General features: G+C 39.9%; 1 pseudogene; it reads right to left on the bottom strand.

The window, feature by feature from the left end:
- Positions 1-4,435: 4,435 nt before the first annotated feature.
- Positions 4,436-8,079, bottom strand: LOC101978135 (RNA-binding protein 12-like; annotated as a pseudogene).
- Between the last annotated feature and the right edge of the window lie 1,861 nt (positions 8,080-9,940).

Here is a 9,940-nt window from a genome sequence, read left to right as displayed (position 1 = left end):
CTTTTCTACTGAAGAAGCTAGTAGTATTATATATTTGTCTGAGGGAATTTGAAAAGAGTTCTGTAATTTTCAGCACTTTTCTAATTAATTTTGGGTGAATGCCATTGATTATATCTAATTGTCAATAATTAGTACATTCGAAAGCATTAAGTGTCCAGTTCTTATATACTTTGTTTCCTCTTTGTCTCATTCACATCCATTCATTTTTTCTTCACTATTACTCATCCCAATCTGTTGTCTTGCTGAATTTTCAATTATGATTTCAAATCTTTGACCTCATAACATCTCTTTATGGTTCCACTTAGCACCATAACAGTCAAGACCTCTGGATACCCAGTGTAATCTGAACTCTCCTTTCCAGAATCCAGGTCCACACTGCCCCCCAAGCATCATTATTTTTTCGGCTCTAGGAGAAATACTCATGTAGTTTTAAGGCAAGAACATATCAGCAGTCAGAATTGGGTGAAACCATGGTAGGGGGAGAACATCACTGAGTAGAGCTCTAGAGTACCAGAAGAAAATGTAGCAGAGGAAAAGATTCAGGAAGAAGAAACTACCTTGAGTCCAGTGTCTGGAACTACATTGGCAATAGAAGTCACCATCATAATCCTGGAGTTTGGGATCTATCAAAATTGTGTCCAGTATCTGAAAAAGAAAGAAAGAAAGGTGGAAGGAAAGAAGAAAGGAGGAAGGAAGAAAGGGAGGGAGAGAGGGAGCCCTTTGAGATGAAATAAGAATGCCAAACTATGATTATATGAATAGAGTTCGGGGTGAAAATTCAACCCAGGAGACTAATACCAAGTGCAAATGCAAACATAAATGTCAATCAAAGTGATTAGACTTTCATATCTGGACTTAAAAACCTATGAAATACCATCTCATGTGTTGATTAAAACCAAGCTGCTTCATTCTCTTATACACTACTAGGTTTAATGTTTCTGATGCAGTATTTGCTGGCAATGCTCGGCACATATGCTCTACGAGCCGTTTTACTGTGTGTAGTTTCTAAAATTTGGACTACTAATAGAACTGCCAGTAAAACAATTTAAATGTGGCAATTTTCTGAGGGTGGGAAATAATTTTTAAAGCAATCACTGCCAGAAATTCTCTACAAAATGTTTAACTAGCAGCAACTTTTGCATTTTCTTCACTTGTTTAAGTGTTCTCAAAATTAAGTGAATTTTCTTTTTACACACTTGACCCACACCTGTGCACAATCATAAAATCCAGAAAAACAGAGTGAGTTTATGTCATGCTTTCTCATTTTTATGCAAGGTGACTCTTTCCACCTAAAAAGTACATGTTTGATTACTTCCATACAGTCCCAGATTTTCATCTGGTGAGTTAAGACTGACCTTAACTATATTAAATATTATTACTATTTGAAATACTGAATAACAAGTTTCCTAATTGAATTTTCATTGTCAATGTTTTGACAACTTGGAATACAAATTCAGGAACTACATTTCACTTAACACTGTGTTGCTTAAAAAACAAAAACAAAAACCAGCCACTAATAATTGTATATCCAAGCTACAGTGTAAACACAGAACATACCTCCAAATTAGGCTTGTAAATTAAATCTTTCACTACATTTGAGAAAAGTTACAAGTTTGCTTATTTATTTTGTAGTTTCTCTAATCCTTTAAACCCAAAGAAAAATGAACAATAAAAACTCAATAGGAGGAAAAAAAATAAACCTAATGGAAAATATGCTCTTCCATTAATGTTAAAGTCACTGAACACAGACAATAAAATTTACACATAAAATTGAGAATACCATGATAGTGCTTACAAATGCACACAACTTTGAGCAAAACTTTACAATCCTTCATACCATACAAAGCAAATGAAAAAATAATATAAATTCAATTCTACACCAAACCTAGTTCTTAGGAGAAAATTTGTAAGAAGAGAGGTATGGATAGTTTCACAGAACACATTTTCAAGAATTTTTTAAACCTGAAACTCCAATGCTCAGAAGACAAACAGTATGCTTAGCAGTTAGCACTATGTTAATAAGTCTCAGATACACAATAATCAAGTTCCAAGACAGCAATTTAATTACATTTCACAACAAGCACTGTTGTGGCTCAACGAAATATGAAACATAGTTCTCTCCAATTGCTACACAAACCACTATTAAATTTATTTACTTTGATGAACAATGAAATCAAATTCTCTTTTTCAGCATTTACCTAAGATGTAGAAATAACAAAGTAAGTGCAATAAAATTACGAAATATTTAATAAAATGTATGAGCACATAACCAAAATAAATTGTGAAAAAAGGACTTTCATCTTCAAACAACCCATTTTTTTCTAAAATGAAAATAGTTAGCTTTCCAATGGGGAAAATAATCTGTGGTTGAAACAAGACTCCCAAGCAGCACTGAAGTTTTTCCCATTGTCTTTGGAATGAGAAAAGATTACTTAACAGCTTAAATTAAACAGCATATACAAACATTATGTTGCTTTTTAAGTTGAGGAAGCAGTATCTAGTGATCTTTCATATCAAATTTATGTTCTCGAATTATCAAAAAGACCCACAATGAAGCCACCTCTTCTTTGAGTTTGAACAATCCTTTCCCTAAAACAAAATTCCTGTACTATCATCCTCTGATTGTACACAATCTTCACAAGTGAAACTGTTGCTACAGGACAACACTTTATTTCAGTGTTCTACTGATTTGCAATACCAAAAAGGCACTACATAATTTTTAATAGGATATACTTCTTTTAAAGGTCAGATCTCTATAAGTACATTGATTTGTAGGAAATGTTGAAGATGTTTTGAGCCAAGGCAAGAGAGCAATGTAAAAGATAAAAATTTGTTTTTCATGATAATTCCTCAATCTTCCATTCTGTACACTAGCAATATAATGTGACAAATCTTTAGAGAATTTAAACTAAGTTGGAGGGGGAGCCCTAAATAGAGCCTATGTGGCAGTGAGCAGGACATTGCAAGGTAAATATTTTTATGACAAGGACACATACCAACCAGAACCTATGTGGCCCTATTACCACTGTGTCCTGAATGCCCAAGAAACGAATATAAAAGCGCAAGGATTCTTAATTTACTCCTTTCTGGCAGCTAGACTTTTACTCTGCATAAAGAATTTTTCAAAAAAACAAGGGGGAGAAATGAATTACAGTAGATAGGGTAGAGAGAGAAGATGGAAGGGGAGGTGAGGGGAGGGGGGATAGCAGAGGATAAGAAAGGCAGCAGAATACAACAGACACTAGTATGGCAATATGTAAAACAGTGGATGTGTAACTGATGTGATTCTGTAACCTGTATACGGGGTAAAAATGGGAGTTCATAACCCACTTGAATCAAATGTGTGAAATATGATATGTCAAGAACTATGTAATATTTTCAACAACCAACAATAAAAATTTTTTAAAAAAGGAACAACAAAAAAAAGTAATGCAGTAGTTGGAGTAATACTTGAAGATGTTACATTTTGACTGTAGGAAAAATAATGCCTGTGTGTGATAATGAGTGTATGATTTGCATGTGTGTTGTATAATTCACAATATACATATGCATTTATCATGTTATTCTTTTCAGTATGATGAATTATGTCAGTTTATTGCATATGTCTGCATGTACTTCATCTCTTAATTAAAGCATTAATCATTAAAATTTTTTAAAAAAAGAATTTTTGAGAACAAGGCTCCTGATTAAACAACTATACCAAAAAGCCTCTAAGTTAACAGGATTAAACACATATCAACCTATGGACCAGCTTATGAATCTTTTATTCTATAATGGTACTGCTAAAAATTTCAACTTCCAGTTTTAAAAGACTAGATTAATATAATGCTCTTTCTTATGAAGAGATCCCTCTTTGTATACTTACAGGCAAAAATTTCACTGAAGTTGGGACAAAAGGGAATTGCTAGAACAATCATCTTAAACACTGGTTCCTAAAAGTATTTTCTGGTTTTAATGCCACCCAAACAACATAAACAATTTTGAAACTTACTAAACTAAAATTTGGCAGTTAAACCAAAAAGGCTCTGGTAGGTAGAAGACTCCATAGTTTATTTTTATAGCAAAAGTCTTATTTCACACGGTTTTAAGTGTGTCATTAGAAATCAAAGTTCAGGGTTATAGCACAAACCAATTGTGGAGTTTCATATTTAAAGAAAAAAAACAACAAAACAGTTCCGATCATTTACAAATGAGTCAATTAGGCAAGCAAAGCAGCAACATCTGAAGCAGGACTGTCTATACAGCAAGAATCCTCAAAGAAGCAATAAAGGTACATACAATGAATCTGTATACAGATATTTTATTCAATTTTAAAAGAAAATGAAGACTTTAGACAAAGCTTTGACCCTGTAACAAAGCACGTCTATCCAGCTATAAGCTAAATTCCAAGAGTAGCCAACTTCTATATTTTAGCAGCTGGCAGGAGCACCCTCAATGAGCTCTACTGACATTTCTGTTTTCTTCATCCCATATATTATAAAACAAAACCAATCTAGACTCCTTGATAAACTTATGTGGTCATTGAGTTTTTACAAATGATTTCTCTAATAGTATGCCAAAATCATTTTTTTGTTCTTTCCAGATAGTTTTACTGTAACATACAGCAACATTTATCCTGGTTGTGAGCTGTAAACAGTCAACCAATGCTTTGTTATGGAAACCAATCTATATGCAATTGAAACAATCCGAGGTTCTAACCTGAAAATACTAGGAAAACAATCTGGATGCATTGAGCACACCAATATGAAGGTCTACTCTATAAAGAATTGATGTGAATGGCTATCCTAACACAAGTTTTACTTTTCTTGAGCCTATTGGCCTGTCATTTAAGTCAATGACAGCAGCTGTGGCTTCATCTTGGGATTCAAAGGCCACCATGGCTTCACTTGTGGGTATATCTTTTTCGTTGTATTTTAAGCACAATGAGTCTGGGATTACTTGTTAGCCATAAAAGAAATCTAAAATCTCATCAATAGACACAGTGAAGGGCATGTTCTGCATTTTAATTACTGTAGGTCCTGGTTTCCCAGAACTAGATCCAAAGCCAGGTGGACAACCAATATGGATTGGGCCAGGGCCAGGGCCAAAGGTTAGTAGTCCACTCAAATGCCCAGGGGCACTTCCAAGACCAGGAGGGCAAATTCCAAGCCAGGGGGGGCACCTAAGCTACCAGGACCATTTCCAAAATTCTGAGGGGCCCCTCCAAATCCCGATGGCCCACTTAAAGTATTCTGCTGAGGGCCATTACCAAGTAGGAATGACGCATCGAAATTTCCTTGCCAAGCGTACCCCATGCTGCTTAGAGGACATTCGATGGGACATTGCATGCATGCTTTAATAAGGTGATCTTGCTCAAGGACCAAGGCGGATCTGGGTTTAGAGCTGATCAGGTTTGAGGAAGTAACCGGCTCCTTGAGTTTAAGGCGTTGCCAGTTTAAGATAATGGGTTTTAGGGAAGTTGGAAGTTGAAGATTATTGCTGGGATTAGGGTGTTCCTGCTGCTTGTTCCCGTTGAGTTCTCGTGAGATTGAAATGGGATTTGGAGAGAGCCTCGTGGAGTAGGTGAATTGTGCGGGAGACGGCAGAACGCGATTGCCCCTGGACCTGTGTGGAGGTGGTGTGAGAGCGGGAATAAAGAATTGCTGTTTGAACCTACAAAGTGTGGGTGCCTCCTGAATCTTGTGCCAAGCCCAGACCTTGGCAGTATTCAGTCCACCTCCAAAACCAGGAACTTCCAATCCTCACCAGGCAAACCACTGTTTCCAACTGAAGGCATACCAAGCTTAGCATCACAAAAGGCCCTTCCTAATCCTGGAGGAGGCAGTGGTGGCCCAAAGACATTTGATCCACCAAAATTACCGGGGAAGTTGAATGGAGGTCCATTGTTGACCTCCTCTGATCCTACTGTCAGGAAAGCATGTTCTTCACCTCTGGCACAGGGCATTCCTGCACCAGGCAGGCCCGCACCAAGCAGTCCTGCAGTGGGCATTCCCGCATCAGGTATGCCAGCGCCAGGCAATTCTGTAGCAGGCATTCCTGCAGAGGGCATTCCCACAGAAGGCATGCCCGCAGCGGGCAAGCCAGCACAGCGTATTCCCACAGCAGGCATAGCAGCAGTGGGAATTCTTGGTACTGCAGGATTACCCGGGACAGGCATCTTTAGGCCTTTTTTTCCTTGGACAGACGGATTTTTCTCAATCTCCCTCTTATCTTCTAGGGTAACTACATGAACAAATGCTTTTTTTCCATTAAGTTTTTTACAGTGTAAGTGTTCAGACTTATCTGCGTCTTCTTCATTTTTAAGCTGTACCAATGCTTGTCCTAGACCTTGCCCATTGTTATCAACAAGAACATGTACTGCATTTTCATCCACTGGGATTCCTTCCAGGAACTGAAGAACATCCATCTTGGTAATGCTGAATGGAATATTTGTTATGTGGGCACAGACTTTGGCAGAGTTGACATTCCCCTCTAGATTTAACATCATTTCTCTCTGGTCATAGCTGAAGTTCTGGAGTCTTTTTCGAATTGTATCTATCTTTTCTAGCATACCTTTCTTAGTAATTGGAATAACTTGAATAAAGCGATTGCCCATGTATTGTTTATAATGACACAGAGCAGCCTTATAGTCAGCCTCATTCCTAAACTCTACGAAGCCTTCACCAGTTGCTTTCCCATTGGGTCCATAAGCTATATAAATACTATCTTCCACAATATCCAACTTTTTCAAAAAAATCAATGACATGTTTGTTTTCTGCTTCAAATGGCAGCCCTTTCAAGTAAACACAAAAACCAGCCTCATGTGGTGATCTTGACCTTGACCTTTTCTGCCCACTGGGTGATTTTGACCTGGGCAGTGTCTGAGGAGGGGGATGGGTTTGTCCAGAAGGTTTCATACTTTGCTTAAAAGTGATTTATCCTCCAGCAGCTACCCACTGTCTCTCTGTGGCAGGGCTAACTTCCACATAGTGTTGAATCATCAGCATTCTGTTTCATTTCAAAGCTTCAAATGTATCTTGAGGAGAGAGAAACTTAACCAATCCATTCTCATTATTTCAGCCTACATGATCTTTCAACAAATGCACCGCATCAACACGAAGCCCATGGAAAAATTCTCTGACATCATTTTCCATTGCAGAAAAGGGCATTCCATGAACATGACATACAGATCATCAGGGTTGATGGGAAGAGGCTTCACGCTGCTTTGAGAGTTCATCTGGATAGGGTTAACAGGATTCAAAGGACCCAAAAACATAGGGTTCAGGTTATTGTTCAGATTTATAGATGCTCCAGAGCCATTCATTCCAGCAGGTAAAGGTGCCATGGGTGGCGGGTTAAAGGGTGGCATGCCTAACATGGGTGGCAGAGGGGTCATGGGTGGCAGAGAAGGGACTTGTGGAATTGGGGGGCACAGGAGGCACAGGGGGCAATGTAGGTACTAGAGGAGAAACCTGGTATTGGGGGAATGGATGGCATTGGTGGCAAAGATGGCATTGCTGGGATTGGAGAAGTAGGTGGTGGTGAGATTGTGTCCATTGGAGAGGCTGAACTTGGAATGGTCGAGCTGAATGTTGGGCTCCCAAAAGAAGCTCCCATACTTGGAGGAGCAGTTCCTACGCTGGCTGTGGAAAATGTCTGTATGTTTTTGTTGCTTTCATGAACAGAAGTGGTAGCAGTAACTACACTTGGTGAAGGATCATTAAAGTTGGGTACTGTTGTAGGCAAGTTTACCCTTCCACTCATTCCTGAGGTAGGTGGTGGTCCTGATCTACTAGCATTTGCTGGTGGTATTTCTAGGTTGGCAATTTCAAACCGCCTATGACTCAGTTCAATCATATTCTGCATTTCCGTTTTACTACTCAACAATAGTGTTACTTTTGACCCTTTAATTGTACCACCTGTGCACATCATACCAAGCCTTGCATCTTCATCAGTGGCAAAAACGATGAAAGCCTCATCCAGTTCACCCCCTACAATATGCACGCCCCCATCAGGGATGGTCAATCCAGAGAAGAAGTGGCGAATGTCCATCGTCCCTGCCACAATTAAGAGACCTTGCAAACGGATGACTTCAGCCATGCTGCGCTAAAACCACACACACCTGATAAAATAAGAGATATATTTTCTTAACAAGATGTAGAGGCCAAGTCAATCCTGTGGGCAACCAATTAATCCAACTTTTAGACGGGGAGAACTCGCATGGCACCAGAACCCAGACCTGAGTTACACCCCAACCTCCCCAAACACCCACACCCACACCCACACCCACCCCTGCTGGAGTGCCTGTGCCCCGAGGCCAGAGCCCACAGCAGCCACCACCTCCTACACTGCTTCACAAAATTCATAGTGGAAAACTTTTTTTAAAAAAGTATATTAAAGATAGCTGTCAGTGTCTTCTAAATACCTAGTAGGAGGAATCTAGAAATCCATAATCCAACCTTGCACATGACTGAGTCACATTCCCCAGTTGGGTGCTGAGGTGCTCAGACACAGAAATGTGGCAGAGCTTTCCCTAACCTTCTTGGGTTCGAGGGACAGTGTCTCGTGCATGGGTGTGTCTTGCTACAGCCCCATGGGTGGAGCTACGCTCACCTATTCCTTTGTAATATAACCCCTTGCCTTGTTTAGGATAGAATCTTCCATGGAAGTACCTTGTGTGTGTCCCCTTCTCTTACTGCGCCCTCTGGTGTGGCCTACCCAGATGTCAGTCAACCCGCTGACAGTGGACATTATGAAGATAGACTCAGCCCCCTGAAACCTGACCCCTTGCCTCACTTGAATAGCTTCTCCTCAATAAAAGGGGTCAGCGCGCTTGCGTGTGTGCGTGCGTGCGTGCGTGCGTGCGTGCGTGCGTGCGTGCGTGTGTGCGTGCGTGCGTGTGTGTGTGTGTCTCTTCCTGGGGACCCTTAAGGTCAGAGGAGCCCTCAGAGCGATCCCAGTGAAAAAGGTATTTGTCTCTTGTGTGGTTATTTTGTGCAGCCCAGTCAGCCCAGTTTACCTGGAGTGACCCCTGAGCCTTTTAGTCGTGAGAACAGAAAACCGGCACATAATAAAAAGGGAAATGAAAATTCACTAATTGGTAGAGAGCAAAAAACAATTTAAACAATTTTTGATCAAGGAAAAAAGCACAAAGGATAGAAGAAAATACATAGATATAAATAACAATGACAACACACTGTACCAGAATTTATGGGATGAAGTAGGAACAGTGATAGGGTGGTGTATTAGTCAGTGTTCTCTAGAGGAACAGAATCAACAGGAAGTATGATTATAAAAAGGAGATTGATTAGATCGGCTTACTTGACCAGAAGCTGAGTAGTCCCCAATGGTCATCTGCAAGCCGTAGAGCTGGAGGAACCAGTAGCTGCAAAAGTGGCTGAAGTCCCAGAAACAAGAGAAATCAATAGTGTTCTTCTAGTCTGAAACAAATGACTTCCAGAAACTCTCTGGATAATCACTGGCACAGTACACTTTGGAAGAGTGAAACAACAAGAGTCTGATATCCTCACGTGATGGCAGCAGCAATCAAGAACCTGTTCTAGAAGAATTGCACTTGCATCTGCTGCAGCTTCCTTGTTCTTCCCCCTTTTATTCCATCCAAGTCACCATCCTATTGGATGATGCTGACCACACTAGGGAGGGTCTCCACTTCAGTTGGCTATCCCACATGCCAATAATTCCTAAACACCTCCTCATTGACACACCCAGAAGCCTCTTAATCATTGACAACTTTTAAGCTTATCAAATTGAATGAATGCTAAAGTTAACAATGCCTACCTAGGCTGAATCAACAAGAAAACCAGAGCAAATCTATAACTATGACTGAGATTAAATCCTGCAATATGGCAGGAGCACCCCTGAGATAGACTTGGAGGAAACAGAGAACAGGGTGGCACAGGAAGCTCATTTCTCAAGCTGGGTGCTCAAGGCTCCTGTGTAT

The sequence above is a fragment of the Ictidomys tridecemlineatus genome, chromosome 2 (genome assembly GCF_052094955.1).
Source record: "Ictidomys tridecemlineatus isolate mIctTri1 chromosome 2, mIctTri1.hap1, whole genome shotgun sequence".
NCBI lineage: Eukaryota > Metazoa > Chordata > Mammalia > Rodentia > Sciuridae > Ictidomys > Ictidomys tridecemlineatus.
The sequence above is the reverse complement of the archived record's forward strand: the minus strand, read 5'-3'. Positions and strand labels throughout refer to the sequence as shown.